The sequence below is a fragment of the Mycteria americana genome, chromosome 2, assembly GCF_035582795.1.
Source record: "Mycteria americana isolate JAX WOST 10 ecotype Jacksonville Zoo and Gardens chromosome 2, USCA_MyAme_1.0, whole genome shotgun sequence".
In the NCBI taxonomy this organism is placed as follows: domain Eukaryota; kingdom Metazoa; phylum Chordata; class Aves; order Ciconiiformes; family Ciconiidae; genus Mycteria; species Mycteria americana.
The window spans coordinates 71746421-71765065 of record NC_134366.1 but is presented as its reverse complement, the minus strand read 5'-3'; the positions used below and the strand labels follow the sequence as shown (position 1 = coordinate 71765065).

General features: G+C 36.7%; 1 protein-coding gene across 1 annotated transcript in view; it reads right to left on the bottom strand.

Moving 5' to 3' along the window:
• The window catches only part of CNTNAP2 (contactin associated protein 2), a 1202777-nt gene that overhangs the window by 298231 nt on the left and 885901 nt on the right, over positions 1 to 18645 (bottom strand). The gene's annotated exons all lie outside the window — the stretch shown is intronic.

Sequence of the window (18645 nt, the reverse complement as noted above, 5' to 3'; positions counted from 1 at the left end):
AATTAACTACAGAAAAAAAAAAATCCAGTATGTCAATTCTCCTGATTTGAAAATCTCTAAAATGTACATTTAATCATTCACGAAGGCTGGCAGGATTGTGATCTTACATACTGATTTAACAAAGTGCTTAAAACACAGCCAAAAAAACCCCTCCTGTGTTGCACAGAAAGGAATGTGAGCAGAGAACACAGCTGCATCACTCACTAGGGGATATGTGTTCAGAGCTTTTTATTTTTGAACACTGGGACTTGGTTCAGAAAAAGATTGTCCTTTTAATAAATAAACAAAGTAACCTTGAAATACATGCCCCACTTATTGCCCCTATGGTGGAAAATTCTTTCCATGCCTAATGTACCAAACTGATAAAAAATTCTTTAAAAAATGAGAGTTAGTCTATCAGCTTGGCTCTTCAATAAAACAGGTGCTGCTATACTTATTTAAAAATAATTATTTCCAATCCTGTAATATTAATCTCCAGTCCAAGACAGCAGTCTTAGATTAAATCCATCACCTGAGCAACACAAACCAAAACCAGTTCACGCTAGACAAAGTTTTGCTGTTACTGAGAGGTCTACGTGCCCAATGCAGGACCACACAGAGGTACCCACAGTACCATGAAGACCAGAAGTAGTCTATATTGTGCTGTTTGACTGCAAGCACTCTCAGGATGAGCTTGGGACTAATGTTTTGCTTTGTATATAAACCTAGAGAGATATAAGAAAAGAACCAAATACAAAATAAAACAGAATACTCGATTACTCTTGTACGGAGAGAGTCAATCTGACTCCGATGTATGCACATTTTCCTTAGGATCTGGTTGTTATTCTCTTCTCCATTTTAGATGCAAACATTTGAGCACTGTCACAGCACTGATATGAAAGACTACCTTAGAGTGGTATTCGTCCCCAAAGTTGAGAAAAAATTACGAACACCACTTAATTTGTAGTGTTTTAGACATCATTCATAATAGACTGGTTTTCACACCTTAAATCACAGTGAAGTGACTGGCTAAAACAAAGGTGTTCTAAGGAACCTGGGAAGGGAATATTGCTTCTGAAATCATCCAACAAACCCTTAAGGAAGTCAGTAAGAGAAAACTGCTTTCTCTCAATTTTTTTTCACGATAGTTTTACTGGAGCTTAAAAAGATCCCTTTGTTCCAACTCAGATTGTGGCCCAGTTTTTAAACTTCACAGGCATTGTCCTGAGTTTGCAAGGCCTCAGGACTGAGGCTTGTCAGACTTTGTATGAACTTGTGTTGACCTGACTCAGGCTCTGGTTTTATTTGGGTTTGTTGTAATACCTTTTTTTTTTTTTTAATGATAACGTGGGTATGCCTAATTTGCTTTACTTTTGCTTATCCTCCTAAGTTATAACCCTAGTTTTTTACAGGTGGTAGAAACAAGTAGTTACTCTGTGTGGAATCAAGTATTTATGATTAATGCACAGTGCAGAGGAATACAGGCCTGGTATGATAACAGGCACTTTGAAAAGTATCTAACCTACATATAACATCACATATAGCAAATTCAGAAGTAACATGGAGTTGCAGATGGATAAATAAAGATAGAAAGGTGTAAGAACAAGTTGGAAAACACAAAAACAGTCCCAAGTAAATCTTAGAGGAGGAAGAAAGAAGAAACCCCACCAACATCCCACTTTTCCCAGCGAAGAACTTGGGACACTGATGACCTGCTGCAACCTGCCCCTGCATAAGGAAGGCTGGCAGTGTCAACGTTAGGACCCAGGGAGGAGGTGGAAGGGTGAGCATAGCACCAGAGAAAGGGGCAGACAGTAGGAAGTGTGTGTATAACAATTTTAATGGTTTAATTGCACTATTAGTAGTATTAGTATTATTAGTATTGAGATTGTCATTTTCTGTGACAGAACTCTCTATTTTCCTTGTCTTGAATAATGAGATCTGGACTAATAATAATTCTCTGGTTAGACTGTTAAGATTTCAACTATACTGACAACAAAGCCTTGGCTTTACATACCAGTTGTGTTTCCTTTATCACCCATAACAAGCTTTGGAGTTTAACAAAGCATATCCAGCAGTATATTGAAAAATATTCATTTACATGTTGGTACACAGTTGATAAATAAATGGTATTATTTGCACATATCACCTGGATAAATGTACTTCTCTACTTGATTTAGTGCAAGTACATCTGATAGCATCAACTACTAGTGAAGCTACCTACTACTTCTTATTAGGATACAAAGAAGAGGAAAGATTTGATGACAATTCAAAAAGTGTGTGTATGGGGTTGGAGAGAGTGGAGATTGGGACCGGCTGGATATGTAAGAGTCTAAAAGAATGCAGAGGTAAAACAGAAGGGAAGCATATTAACAGGGAATTTAGGCATGGAACTAGGAGCTATCAAAACAGAATGAACATAAACTAAATCGCAAGGTAAGAGGGGCTGAAGTGATATGGCTAGCAAGGAAACTAAGGGACAAGACAGAGGAGTTGATAGCGAAACGTTGAGAAGGTCAAAGGAAAAGGGTAAGGGTGTGGAAACCAAAACAGAAAACTCAAGTGGGGAGAATGAGACTTGACGAACAAATGAGATTAACGTGAAAAAGCTAAGAAGTTGAAACTGTAACAGTGAGAAATAACCATCATGGTACTTGAGAATCACTGTGTATCCAAGCATTTGTTGAGTGTGTTGGCCAACACATATCTATTCTCTCATTCATCTCTTCTACCCTGTCCACTGATACTGAGGCTGATGCTGCATATATTATTTTATAAAATAACTGTGACTTAGTGTATCTTTATTACTAATGTAGCACACTTATCTTACTTAATGCATTAGGCATCTGGCACAGGTTCTACATTCTTCTCAAAAGACCATTAACATGAGGGCCAAACAAGGGCCAACATAAAACACATACATTTTAGTTGAAAATACTCTGTTATCTTAAAACAAACAAAAAAAAAGCAGCCAAAGAATGGAACTTGCAATTCAGCAGGCTGAAAATACATCTCAAAGTTATTAGTAACAGAACTACTGAAGGTTAATTAAGAACTACTGAAGTTCGATTAAGAACTTTCTTGACAAGAAGGGAGAAACAAATTACAGTAGCGTTTTCCTACATTGAAACTCCTCCTAGGAATATGCTGGACAGACTTTCACCTTTCTTCTATACTTAACACAATAGTCATGTGTGCCAAAACATAACACCCAGCACCCTGGAATCAGCATGTTATAGGGAGCTGTTCTGAAGATGACGCACAAAATAGACACAAAAGCAGATGTGCTGCACTGCTAAACAAACATATTAAATGCTAACAGGAGTTCTGGGAAGTATCAAGTATAATTGCATGAAAGAAAAAACAGAGAAAATATTATAGATAATTTTCTTCTTCTCTGTTTTCATGTTATAATAGTAGTTTAGCCTCCAAATCTGTACAATGCTATGGCAGCAACTGGATTATCTTTTTCATTTTCCAGTTCCTCTCACTTGTCCATCATGTTTCTAGCTTCAGAACTGTAATGCAATAAATGCTTTCTCTACAAGCAAAATTAACGAGTTTATTGCAGAAAATACTACCAACTCCTTGGCAGATAACCCTATACATCATAAACACTTCAAACATAACAGCTAAAGTAGCTTTCTTTTCCATTTTATCTCCTACATGTTGTCAAAGGGGTAAGATGATGGTGGGATTATGTCTTTGCTCAGTTACAAATCCTAAATGTAAATGGGTCAATTTCTTCATATATTCTAAGCACTGAACTTCTGACTTTATTCACAGAACACCCTCTCCCCGCCCCATTAGATGCAATGCAAAGAGCTCTACTGAACTTTCTCTGCATTACCTAATTAGCCAACAGTAATCAGCCAACCTGAAAATTAGAGTACAATATAGACAGCTCATGACTGTATTTTTATCTCCTGCTGTTTAGAACGGTCTGTTTGCATCTTAAAAGAGTGTCAACACTGCTCAGCTTCAATTTGAATCTACTCTAACCTGAATAGCTACAAGATTTCCTTGAATAGCCTGCAGGAACAGGAACTCTAATGGAAGCCCATGCACTTGCAACTACCTTATTTAAAACTACTATCCTTATTCTGACAGTAAAACAGATCCAACATAAGAATTATGATTTGTTGAATTCAGAACTTCCTATTAAAAAATATGATAAACAGACCCAGGGTATTTCCTGCTAGATCTGTTTTACAGGGTATCTTCAAAGAACACATCTGTGTGGACAGCGAATAGACACCCGAAATTACAATGGCAGAGGCTGACATTTACTAGTGACATCAAAGACATTAGCATTCTTACCCTGTCACTTCATGTCAATTCTGTGAACCAAGTAATGTTGTGCCTTGCTTTGCAAATACAGAAGTAATGTAAACATACAGCTAAGACTTAGTTTTGAAAGACAAACTATCGCATAGATACGTACATCCATCATATATACAAAGAGAAAACTAAATGTTACTGTTCTTTTACATTAGAAGTATTTTAACTTGTTGGCATCCATTTACCAATCAGCTGAACAGGCACACCAGTTCCACTGTACCCTGACTTTCAGGGTAAAATACTGGCTTTAGTGAAGGTGTCGAACGTTTTGCCACTGAGAAAAATGACATTTTAACTTTTGTATTTCCTATGAGATGAAGGAGAGGAGTGTTTACTAGATGAAAAAAACTGTAGACCATGGCCAGTAATAAAAATAGGAAAGAGGAGATAAAATGCCAAAAATGAGAAAAATTTTAAAAGATTTTTTTCTTTTTAACAGAAGCAATACATATTTACTACATTGTGTAGAAAACCTCTTTTCCATCTTCATTTGTAGAAACACCTAAATGACTTTCTACATTAAGCCTTTTAATGAACGAAGAACAAGCTCTGTAATGACAGGGTAAGCAGGCACTGCATGTCTCTGTATCACACTCATTGAAATGAGCGTAACCAGGGGCTAAGAGCAGCACAGATTTCATTTCAAGTAGAAGATGGCCACCTTGGTTAGTCTTTCAGAAAAGAGCTAATTTGTTGATAAATTGCTCCTGTCACATTCTTTAAAGAGGTTGGTCGTCTGAAATAATAGAACGACCTTATTATTCTTTCAGTAATTTTACATTTAGAGACCAAAGGGCAATACATCCTAGATATATAAACAAAATAGTCAGGTATGTGTTCATATAACTTTTTCTAACAGATATCAAAATGTTTTATGATTTATTGAAAATACTTTAGTATAAATGTGTTGCCTTAGAGTTCTAAAATATTTTTAAAGCTTATAAAAGTGCTTTCAATGAGGGAGAGAGTTTGATTTAACCTGACAAATTTTAATTGTGCTAAAACATCCCAACTTACAAATGGTTTTGAAAACTTTATCCAGTTTAATTCACATTTTATTTCCCCTGTCTTTTCCCAACTTCTCACTTCAGAAAGGACTAATCTTTGAATTAGACAGTGTGGTACTTCATTCCTTTTGAACGTTGGTGTGCTATTGCATTATTCTTGAAGCAGAAATGGCAGGTACTAGCAAAACCTGCACTTTTGCTCCTTGCAGTCAGGAAGACTAATTGAGCCCTAGGTTCCTTATTCACGAAGTTTTATGGGAGAAGGTCATTATGTTGCAGCTCCAAAGTAATGTTGCTTTTAAGTGGCCAAATAAAAAGCCCACTCTGTCTACATGTAGTGATGATTTCTGTATGAATCTGACTCAGGAATAGCCATGAAGTTGCTTTTACATTCAACTCAAGAGTGAAAACACTGGTAATTTGAAAAAAAATAGGAAGAAACTGCACATAATCCTCCAGCTCTTCTGTTTACATGCAACTGCTGGCAAAACAGCATGTTCTCAGATGGCGCTTGCTGTAAACGATGTGACAGGAGGTGACTGAAAATGTGTCCTCCCTGATATTATCATTTGTAACCACTATCAATATGACTTGCAGTTCAACTTTTGCACGGCATATTAAATTAAAGATAATAAATGTTTAATTCTCTCAATTCACAGGTTAAAAGGTATGGGTCACATTGTGTGGTAATGCAGCTGCCAAATGCTATTTCCTCTCACAAAGTGAAATATGTAATGTGACCCACACACAAATACCCTGATACAAAGTCAGAAATGCTTCCACCCTGAAAGGGAAAGCTCTGATTCAAAGGAGTTACAGCAATGTACGTTTTAAAAGTTCTATCCATTACATTTATGAGAATATAAACTACTTTGTTGATAGAAACAATAAAATGAGTATTTGTCTATGACTGTTAACTGCCTCACAGAATGAGATTACTTACATCAGAAGGTAAGGTTTTCACTTCTCCTCCCCATATAGTGACTTTGTCCAAGTAACTTTATATAAACACTTTAGCTGTACACTTCCCCACTAGACCTTATTCAAGTGTTACTCAGCAAAAAACCATGCAGAAACCTTTGGAAAGAGAATGTCTACATTAAAAGCAAATCAGAGCTTGGAATTCCCAATGCAACTGAAAGGCACCAGGATTGCTTGCAGGAAGTCACTCTTCTCTTCTCCTCTCTCCCTTCTCCTCCTTCATGTCTGCCTATCAATGGCCACATGGCTTCTGCCATTGGCGACAGCTGAACAATGGACCTAATTTTGCTTTTACCTTTTTTGTCAACTTGCTATCCTCTGTTTAAGGCTAGATTTCCCTCTGGCATTGTTGGTTACTGATGGATTCAGCCCCCAGAATTCAGAAATCCAAAAATCTGTACAATGCAATACTATAAGAGTTTAAAGCTATTGAATCACAGTATTATTTCATGAGAATAACTTAAAATTTCTACATTCTTCTCATATTACCTCTACCTCAAGTCAGTAGCAGTATTTTTTAAAATCAACTTCAATTTTCTTTCATCTTACTAAAGCAAATACAAGCTATAATTAGTTTCTTCTTACTTGCATATTAGGTTCATAATACTATATTACAAAATTCCATACACATGTAAATTAGACCTAATTGGACCAGCTCATCAATCTGTTCCCCAATTACATAACAAAAATACATTAACTGAATGTGATTTATGGATAAGGTACTTGTGAGTGTTTGTGATGGAATTCATAATGCCCTCATTTGCATATCCTAATTAGCAGTTTATTAATCTTAAATGCATACAGAAATTAACAGCATTTTAATCTTCTAAAATGCAGCTTTTTTTATCCTTTCATTAACAACCATCAGTCTTAGTATGAGACAATTTTTAATAGCTTATGGATACAGATTATGACTGCCTATGCACACATAAAAATATGCACAGATACTTGTAAGCAATTTTGCCTTCCCTTCACCCTGGAGAATTGCCACAGGAGACAGTATGGCTTTGTGGAGTAAGACTTCGGTAAAAATAAATGATGAAGCCTTTCCAAGTAAATGTATATATATATAGCCCCTTTACTAAGTGGTGTCATATTCTAGAGCATCACAGGTTAATTTTCCTTTTGGAACAGAGACTGAATACATGAAATTACATGAAAGATTTTTATTTTTTTATCTGCATCTTTTATTTCATGTTTATAAAATGTACACAATATATTTAACTGAATAAGTTAGTTAATTAAAAGTCCTGAGAACCAAATACCAAATGGAACATATATTTCATAACAGTGGAATTTTAAACAACATTGAGAAAGAATTTTATTCCATTTCCTCTGGATCCCAGCTGAACACAGAATGATAACAGTTCTGCTCAGCAAAGTATCAGGCAGGTGTGCTTTCTAATTTTAGCTTTAGTAACAGGTCATTGCTGATCACTGGGTAATGATTCACAACTTGAAAATTCTGCAGGTTGCAATTTGCTTTTGTAAATACACTATTTTGTATTCTGTATTTTGCATTAACAGCTTAATGCTCGCATTCCTATTTCTTCTTCCTCTGGTTTAAACTCAAGTGCACACCAATAACTACCTAATTTACTTATATATTGAGCCATACCACTTGCAGACCACACACATCATATAGCAAGAAACATATATATGTACCTTTGGACAAGAGTCTAGATTCCTTATTACTGTATAATAAGTGTTCATTGATTGTACAGTCACATAATATGCCTAGGGAGGAAGACTAAGGTCATTGCAATGGCACTGATAACATTACTTCATTCTGTAGGTCATTCTTAACAAAGTGCCATAAGGACAAGGTAAAAGCATTTTAGTGTGCTTTAGGCAGCACAGGTAGAAATAATCTTTCCATTCTTCTTCAGCTCCTGCTTATTTATCAGTCTGAGGTGATGCTAGTCATCCCATGGTGATAGTGGAAGGTAGACACTCTTCCTCTCTTACAGAAGCAGGCATGGTGACATACACCCACAGCTCCTAAACTCACTCTTTTTAGCGAGGTCATAATTTTAGACTATTATGCCCAGATCTTACTTCCATTAAGAATCCAACTTAGTGACCTCAGTGACCAAGGAACTACAACACTATCTTTAGATAAAACTCTAAAAAGGATCACTTGTGTAATGCTGCACCACTGTTCTACTTCAAGAAAACTGCAGGAGATAAGCCCCTGTTGCCTCCTCAATTTAAAAAGCATATGTAAAGAGTAAGTGTTTTCTTCAGCTATATTGTTCAAAATATTTCACAAAAATTAAGACCTAGAAATATCTGTGATTGATGGGTATGAAAACAATAAGAAAAGTTTCAAAACCAAGATGCTTATTTTGGATGTGTCTCTTTTCAGGTATTTCACATATAATGTCTTAGGGGTGGCAGGGAGGGACGGAGGCTGTATTTTCAGAAACTGCTCACCTTTTAATCTGGAAATTAGGTTCTTTTAAAGTGATACCTCAAAAATGGAGGTACGAAAAATCACAAGTTATTTTAAAAAATCTTGCATGGAGCTTTAAGTGATCTGAAGTTGATACTGTGCCAGAAACAGAACATTGGACTTCTGACTCCCAGTCCAGAGCTAAGCTGAGAAAATGCAATTCAGTGTAACACAGAACAAAACAGTACATAACAAGAGAAGGAGATGCTGTCCTTGAAATCAAAATGCCCTTTTTCCAGTGTTTTGGAAAGAAATGCTTAAGAAGTAGGTTTCATGTCATGCTGTATATAAAAAAAAGATATTTCTAGTTCTGAGTTAAGATATTCTGCTCAGTGTTATCCTTTCTCCTTTAAAATACACTGTGCTTTCATAAGGAATATTCATTTGTGTTTATACGTACATGTTTAGTGTCTACATTATAAATGCCTGAAAACATAGAAATCTTACTTAAAGTACACATTGATTTGACACCTAAGGTTGAACGTGCCTGGTTCAGTTATTCACAGCTAAATAAATACCAGTCAGAAGAGATGCAAACGGTGAAAACAGTACTGAATTTTAGTCTGAAGGATATTAAAAAAATCAGTATGAATAACAAACTGAACTTGTGATCTAAGTCCGGCTGTCCTGACAAAATAATATGAGTGTACAAATGTTAATCCATGCATAATACATCATATTGACTACAATTGGCTAAATTTCATGCAGATATGATTAACTATATTTGTCTAGTGTATGTGCAGACTAGCTTCCAGTCCATTTTATTACTTACCCTGCATTTGTCTTCTGTTGTCTGGACAGCATAGAATTAAATCAAAATAGCATTTTCTAATGCTATATTAGCTTGACTAAGTGCTCTGCTTGTCTACTGCTTGGAATTGTAATATGCAATAAGACAAAGTAAATGCAATTCAGTAAGTTAAGAAGTTTTAAAAATTGCGAGAGTCACACACGAGATACAGAGTAATCTATCAGTCTGAAATTAATAGTTTCCAATGTGCATTGGCTCGGGGGTAGCAAGCCATAACTAAGTCCTTTGACAGCTATCCATCAGTGAAAAACAGGCAATGTAACATTGTCTAAACATTTAAAGTGCAGTCATATCTAATTTGATGTAATATCGTAACCACACAGGGATGTAGTGTTCATTAAATTGAACATAAGACAGACAAATGAAAAAACTCAGTCTGTGCTACCCAGCTTCTTCAGACAATTTCATCTGTTATAAAAAGTGCCTAGCTTTATTTGTAAAGATGTATGTTAATCTTCTATTAACCAGATCCACAAAAAGAATGTCTAGCTTAGTTTCAGAATATATGTATTACCTTTGTCTTAATTTTTGATCTGCATGAGTTTGCCATCTCTTCAGTTTTCCTTGAAAAAACAGAATCTTGAAGCAAAGCTTGAGCTGAACACAAACTCAAAGATTTTACTTAATTTTATATTGATCATTTTTCTTTTAATTTCATAAACATTTCATGAGCTCACTCATACCTTTTAACTTCTGAAAGGACAGAAAATGAAAAAACTCAATGTAGTCCAAAATTTATAATAAAAACCTCTGGTATTAACCAGCCAAAGCTGAAATTCAGCCTTTGGCCACATCAGAATAGTTTAAAAAAATATATATATGTTAACCAAACCTAAAGCAGAGGAAGGGGAAACATAGACCTTAGATACAAAATCTAAGCAATTTTCATAAGATTCCAGAGGTTTCATTAAAGGATTTTTCCTTGCAATGGAAGGTAGAGTCACACTTTTTGCAAGGTGAACACAAATGATGATGATAACAACTTGGGGGTTTGTGGATCACTACTTGGAAACCGTTAGGCTTTGCAAGATTTGCTGATAATGTCTGAGTTAAACATTATGTGCCTATCTATGTAGACTAGCTCAAAGCAAAGAGCTGAGTACAGATGGGATTATTTTGACCTGAGTGCATTTGCTATGTGAATTGGATAGAGATTTTTCATTTCCTGCATCATTCACCATGATCCAAAGCGATTCCCCAAAGCTCATTCATTCATTACCCTTGAAAACACAATAAAACCAAAAGAAGACAGAAAGAAAAATGTTGTGTTGATTATGAATGCCTATAAAAAAATAGAGATTTTCACTTAGAATTGCAAGTTGTGTTGACAGGCATATACACTACCTCATAGTGTCAGGAATAGAAACACAGTTACTTTCTGTTCGCTTGAAAACTTCATCACCAAAATAAAAAGCGATCAAAATCTTAATTCCTCCAATGCTTCCTATGGGTATTTCAAGCTGTAGCAAATGCAAACCACTTACTGCAGACTTATCCTCAAAGTATGACTAAACAAACCCTTCTCCCTGGCTCAAACCCACAAACACCCCCTCCCCAAACTGGAGTCCTGCATAGCGCTTATCTACAAGATACAGTCTGAGATACAGTCTCTGCCACAGGATAAAAGTGAAACGCAAAAATCTTAAACATCTAATCACCAGTGTGGCCTACTATCTTAAGGCTCAGGAAGGATCAGAGAAGCATTTTAGCAGCAGCAAATCCAGGACTGCTCTTGCTTTGCTGGCCATGGAACAGTGAAAAGAGCAGAGTCCGGTTTAGCAAGCCAGCTATGTAACTAGACATCCACTAGTTTGTCTTCTCCAGCATTGAAGATCAATTAAATCCTAGTTGTGGGCTGGACTAGATGGCCTCCAGAGATCCCTTACAAATAAATTATTCTATGATTCTAATTACAATTTCTGTAGTAGTAACAAGATACATTTTAAACTTGATTAATTGTTGCAACTCGGTAATAAAAACTATACTAATAGCCCAAGTCCATCTCCCCCACTGTGGATTAAAGGTTTCAGAATTATGGTGCCAGCATAGAGTGATTATTAAAGCTGAAAAACTGTTAGTATTCATTAGATAGTATCTAATTAAAAGATTCAAAGAAAAAAAAATTAAAAGAAAAATTAAAGCTATCATTTCAATACAAACTACAGTGGACCTAGCCTGTGAGACTAAAAGAAACCCCAAGCCCTTAGCTTTAGGAAAGGAAGAACATGAAGTGAACATCCCTGGATTTTCAGGTTCTGCATCTAAGCCAGAAACGTTGGAATGCATCTGGAATGCCTCTCTTTTCAATATAATTTCCTTCCCACAGAATACAGACTATTTTATGAAAGGTCCCAATTTGTGAAATCCCTTGATTCATATACAGATTGAAGAATCACCTTCTACAATTATAACATTTCAAAGCATCTCTGAATTCTCTCCATTTGCATGAACTAAACTTGCTATAGATTTTGATATTTTCCTCTTACTGAAATCCACCTAATCTATCTGCATGTCTCAATCTACCAGATGCGTAGATCTGGATAGTTAATTACCAAGGATACTTGATGATATCAAAATTCTTATGTAATTACCAGAGATAGGCATGACACAATAACAGGGCCACATGCACGAATGCATGACAATGCTAAACAAGAAAGCCAGTACGGGCTGCCACGGATTTGTGCCGACCGATCTCCCAAAGGCTGATGAAAACTGAAACAGATAGATGGGGAGGTAAGCTTGCCAGAAGAATTGCTTTATCTGTGTGAAAATCATTGCACTAGGCAAAAAGAAATACTTAGCTATACTAATCTTAAGAACATGAATGGTTTAGGACAACTGAGATGGGATATCACATTCAAGCTGTGGAACTACAAGGGCACTGAACAACTTCCATCTTAGGCCAGTATGGTAACTGAACCTTGAGAGCATCCATATGGACCAAATACATGGACAATCAGTAAGTCAAGCCCCCTTCCCTCTTCTGTATGCTCCAAAATCTCACTGGTCCTGGCCAACCACAGAGAAGACCCCACCGCAAACTTACAGAAACAGTGAGTGACTGCACAGGCAAATGCACACTTTTGTGGCAAGATATGTGTCCTGATCCTCAGATGCCCCACCCTGGGGTTTGGTCAGCGTGCAGTACTCACCTCCTCCAGACAATTTACCCTGTTCCTTTTGTTGTGGCAGGGGGCAATGAAGCACCGCACATGGCCATAGCACATACCTGAACCCACAAGTCTGGAAGTGCTCACAGGTCTTGCGGTTTCATATTTAGCCAGAGACTGACTTAAGGAATGCAGTTAGTGATCCATTTGCTCAACTTCATCCTAGAAGCCTCAGTCAGTGTCGTGGTTTAGCCCCAGCCGGCAGCTAAGCACCACGCAGCCACTCGCTCACTCCCCGCCGGTGGGATGGGGGAAGAGAATCGGAAGAGTAAAAGTAAGAAAACTCGCGGGCTGAGATAAGAACAGTTTAATAATTGGAACAAAATAATAATAATAATAATAATAATAATAATAATAATAATAATAATGAATTATAATGAGAAGGAAAACAACAAGAGAGAGAGAAGAACAAAACCCAAGGGGGGGGGAATGATACAACCACTCACCACCTGCCGACCGACACCCAGCCAGTCCCTGAGCAGCGACCGCTGCCCCCCGGCCAACTCCCCCCAGTTTCTATACTGAGCAGGGCGTCATATGGCATGGAATAGCCCTTTGGCCAGTTTGGATCAACTCTCCTGGCTGTGCCCCCTCCCAGCTTCTTGTGCCCCTGGCAGAGCATGGGAAGCTGAAAAGTCCTTGACCAGTGTAAACACCACTTAGCAACAGCCAAAACATCAGTGTGTTATCAATATTATTCTCATACTAAATCCAAAACACAGAACTATACCAGCTACTAGGAAGAAAATTAACTCTATCCCAGCCGAAACCAGGACAGTCAGTGAAGCTGATGTATAACTACTGCAGGTTTGTTGTCTTTATTTCCGAAATTATGCCAAAAACAATGTGCAGAAAGGTAAGACTTTAACAGTCTGTAGATACACACTTATGAGATGTATACATATGTGCTTAAGACATGATTTTCATTAAAAAAACCCCTTCTACTGATTTAAAAAGCAAAATTCAGTGCTCTCCACATCTAAAAATCCATTTCATAGGTTCTAGACTATTAAGGTGAAGCAAGGAATGAACTTCCATTCAATTACCTGGGAATTTCCATTTTGGTGGGTAGGCCTGTTTGCTAAACACTGATACATGTCATTCTTTTCACAGCTTGTACAGTCTGAGGGATCTGTTATGTCACAGTCATACTCAAAGAGTAATATCTTTTTCTAATTTGTTCCATCAATCTCATACATTTATAAAATTCTCCTATTAAGGGACCAAATATGATAAAAAAAAATCAACAAGTTTTACAGACAGCTACAGAATGAGATCATATAGATAATATCAAACTGACAGATATGATACTGCAGACACTAAAGAAGAGAGGAAGAATCTTGGAGTTTGTAGGGTTTGCTGTGTTGTTTACTCCTTGTTCTAACTCCCCTTTGACTAAAAGCATGCTGTAAATTGGTTCCTTTAAAAATTAGAAGCCCTGCCTGAAACTATTATCATTCTTTCTTCAAAAAATGGTCAAAATTGGTAAAAGTAATTTTTTTTAGCAACCCTTTTTCATTTCCCTCCCAATAGAAAACATTTTGACATACCAGATCATAACAGTCTTATAAGTAAATCTTTATAGTGTGCTCAGTCAAAATGGGTAGCTCATAAAGTAATGAATGACAAGGCAAATGGGTCACTTTTATGCCTCTCTTAGTACGTTATTGAGTAATTATAGCAACTGGTAGCTGGATTTTGAAATAATTTTATATGAACTTTTAAGACAACAGTAAAGTTCAAGGTTACTACAGAGATGCAGCACCATTCTGTGGTTTGAATGAAGTTCACTGAGCCAGCTGGTGGAGTCATCTCTGTAGACTCATCTGTACTAGTCTCCTGATGATAAACCTCATTTTAATTTTCAGAAAAAGAAAGCATGGCACACAGCTCCAGAAATCAGCTGCTCTCTTGCATACAGTCTTCAGATTTAAAGTGTAAACCTGCACTGCTTACCCATTCTGTAAAAATTGGCCTGGGTCACATGGTTTCAAATTGTTAGTTGTCCTCCCTGGGCATGCTCCCTGCGTACACTTACTAATAGTCAGGTAATCCCTTCTGGCCATGCAACACAGTCAAATACATGCAAATATATTTCTGGTAGAGGGATGAAAAGACCATGTTCAATGTGTGACAACTCACGTTTGAGGTCAGGCACCATTTTTTGCCTTTCAACCCCAGTGAATACAAGTTTCCCCTCCAGAGGAATTGCCATATGCCTAGCCTAAGACCACACCAGTACATAGGCTGCATTGACATAGGTTTAAGTGCAAATTCAAGAGGAGGCTGGTATGACCTGCCACCCCAGGGACCACTCACTGCATGCTAGCTTCTAGCGCTCACGGCAGTGAGCAAGCACTACTTGCAATGGTCCTTGAGTATTCCTGCCAAAAATTATTTGCACTTTCAATTACAAGTAAGAAGAACAAAACCTGGCTCCAGGTAGGCATTTATGTGGTATTCATCACCGCATAAGCGGAAAATATCAGATTACCTCGTGGGCAATTTCTCATTTCTTCTCTATTTTTCAAAACTAACTTAGGAACAACTGCAATTTAAGGTATTTTAAAAGAAGAAAAAAAGCATAAATTTTACAGGTGGGTATTTATTCCTTTTTCTTGCAAGTAATAAAATCTTTGTGATTCTAATCACCCTTTAAATTTAATAAAAATGGCAACATATGGCTGTTTACAGAGATCTAAGTAGCCCATTTCCTTAAATACGCTTTTACACTTCAAAATATTAAAATTAAAATGCAAATTGTAACATGCATATGAGACTTAAGGAGAAATCATTTCTACTTAACTGCCTGAAGACAGCCAAATCCTCCTCCTGACTATCTTTCATTCTCCCCTTTGGCTTAGCTGAAAGATACATTGAATAAAGATGACATTACTGTCAAACAACCCCCTTGTTTGCTTCTGAAGCTTTCTTTGTGTACATACTTCATCATCAAAACAGGAGCTACCTATGACATTTGTAACAATGGAAGAGGGGAAAAAAAAAAAAAATCAGTAAGTACCACCCAACAGTTCACACACTCCAGTCCCACACAAGAAACTTTTTTCCTGCACATTTATAACAATAAGTTTAGTAACATTCAAATCCCTTACATATGGCTGGCTATCTGCATGGAATACTGTACGCGACTTTCTACAGCATGGAAGCTGCTATGTCAAATGACATAATGGTCTTCTTATGGTAGCAATGGCTAACAATAGCAATGGCTAACACCAGATGTTTCAGAAGAAATGGTGGAAAGTGATAGAAAGTGATCATGTATTTCTATACCACAGTGGGATATTTATGCTTAACTGCAGATGATGCTTGCACTATGTTACAAGATAATGTAGCAGATTGTAATTTTTACTCTAGCTAGTACAACTGCTGACAGTTTTTATTTGTGCTATCTAAATGACTGAATCACTGTCTCATTGTAGAAGTGTGCTTCTTCTGTATGAACTCAAGTTCTGTTTCCCTACAAGACAGTAATATGTTTTCTGGGAAATATCAAATTATCACCACACATGCACTATTTCTTTTTCTTCTACATCTAGAAAAAAAATGAAGCTCACATGAAGTAATTAAAAATATCACCGAGATTTGCCATAGTAGTCAACTCACTCTGGCATTAGCCTATCAAAACAAATAGCCATATTTGGGACAACAAAAGCCTCACAAGGCTGAAGAAGACATTATTCAAGCTGAAGACACTCCATTTTAAACAAAAAGCAGTGAAATGGAATGTACAAATGCACAGATATAACAAATGTATAAATTCAATGAGACTGAAATTAGACACAGACACACACAGAGGCCAGCACTATGTTACGGGCTTCTCTTCCGCCTGAAGAGAAATAGCTGCTGTCAAAGAGTGGTAATGAAGTCTCCAAGATTCATTGTTCTGGGAGATGTCAATACAGATATGGACAGTGCCTCTAATGCTTTCAATTAGCTCATGTCCATCATGAGAATCACAGGATTGCTCAAGGTCTGACTTGTGCTGTTAACCTGGTTTATATGCAGATATAATGGATTTAATAATTAGATTCTTACTACACCTTCCAAATGGAGGTTAAGGCTCTTTCACATATTTGTCTAAAAGATGAAGTCTAAGAAGCAATAACATGGATCCAGTAAGTTTCCAAAACACTTTGTCTGAAAATTTCACCACTAGTTGACAGTTTGGAGAAAAGATAAATTACTTTCTTCCAAAGCCGTTTCTGCATTTCCTCTAACACCTGGGTTTTCATAACTGCTCTATCAGGTATGTAACTTGAGGAATTTTAGTTGCATGTGAGTTACTGTTATGCAACAAAATTCTGTATACCTATGCTAGGTAAACAGGATACCAGGGAGGAAAACCCCTTTGTGGTAACATCTAAAATGTTACAATGGCTGGACTCGATGATCTTAAGGGTCTTTTCCAACCTAAATAATTCTATGATTCTATGATTCTACGAAAATCACAAAAAGTGCAGACAGATTTACAAACTCTCTCCATTATCAGACCATTCTTTCCCAGTTTAGGAACTATGAGCTTATGAAGGTGCACTTCATATGACGTTTCCCTGATAAGAAAGAGCAAAGGAATCTGCAAAAAAGGACTGCCCTACACCTTGACAGAGTATCATAGCCTAGAAATGAGATAAGGGATGTGGGGTAGGATGTCCCCAGGTGCTGCAAGGCACTTCCTGTGACCTGCCTGCTGGACAGAAATGTGGCATATCTAATAAAATACAAGCAAAGAAAGAGATTCCCATGAGAAGGCAACAATAGACAGAGAATCCAGCCTCAGCCAACTAGAAATTTCTTGCTTGATCTATAATGAAGGCAAATACAACAATAGAAGTACAAACACAATAATAGAAAGCACACTGGAATTACGATGATTAAATTATTAATTAGCATTTGCATGGGTTTTTTGTAACAGATACCAAAATATATTTCTAAGGGGTACAGTTTCACCATTCCCAGTCTTGTAGATGGAGAAGAAGTACAGAACCATGATGGGTACCCAATAACATACTGTGAATCAATGGCAAGGTTGAAAGTGGAAATCCTACTCATCCAATTCCTGCATTTATTCTATAAACATTATACACTCAAGCTCCCTGGACAGGATGTAAGCCATCCTTTAAATGACAGAAAAAGGAAGGTCTCTTTACAAGAGAAACCATACCTTTTCTCAGATGAAAGATTTAAACAATTTCACAGACAAATTATAACAGATTGCAAATGAAAGCATGATCCTTATTTAAACTGTAATTTCCTTTAAACCACCAAACACAACACCCTCTCAAAGGAGAAACTAAACAGTATAAAGATTCCTGACTGGTATGCAAATGCTGTTGGCTTCAGCTACTAATAGATAACCACTTTAAAGAGGTGTTTCCGCTCATCAACAAGCATAAGTAATCAAAACTCTGTTTTCCTCTCCTCTCCTCTCTGCACTTTGGTTCCTCCTCTGGACTTGACATCTAATTTTATTCCTTGATTTATCTAAGATTAAGGTGTGTAGGGGTTACTTCTTATTGGCTAGGGAAAACATTAAAAAAAAAAAATTGCACACACAATTACCAGTAATATTTTATTTATTAGTATTGTAAACTTCATCAAACTAGATCTAGTCATCTTAGTAATACATTCAAATGTTGTACTCAGCTGAGGCTTTTTTTTTTGTTTCCCTTCACCGAAACCAGGCACTTTTAGATGTTGTAGAGAATTCTGTACTTTTGGGTACATAAAAGCAAAGAAAAAAATGCTGAAGAAAATAGAAATAATTATTCACTTGGCATATATTAGAAACAGTAGGCTATGTCAACCAGGGATTAATTTGGATAATACCTTTAATTTCATAAAGGTCTTTAAAGATCTGTTTGTGACTTGACCTGTGTGTTG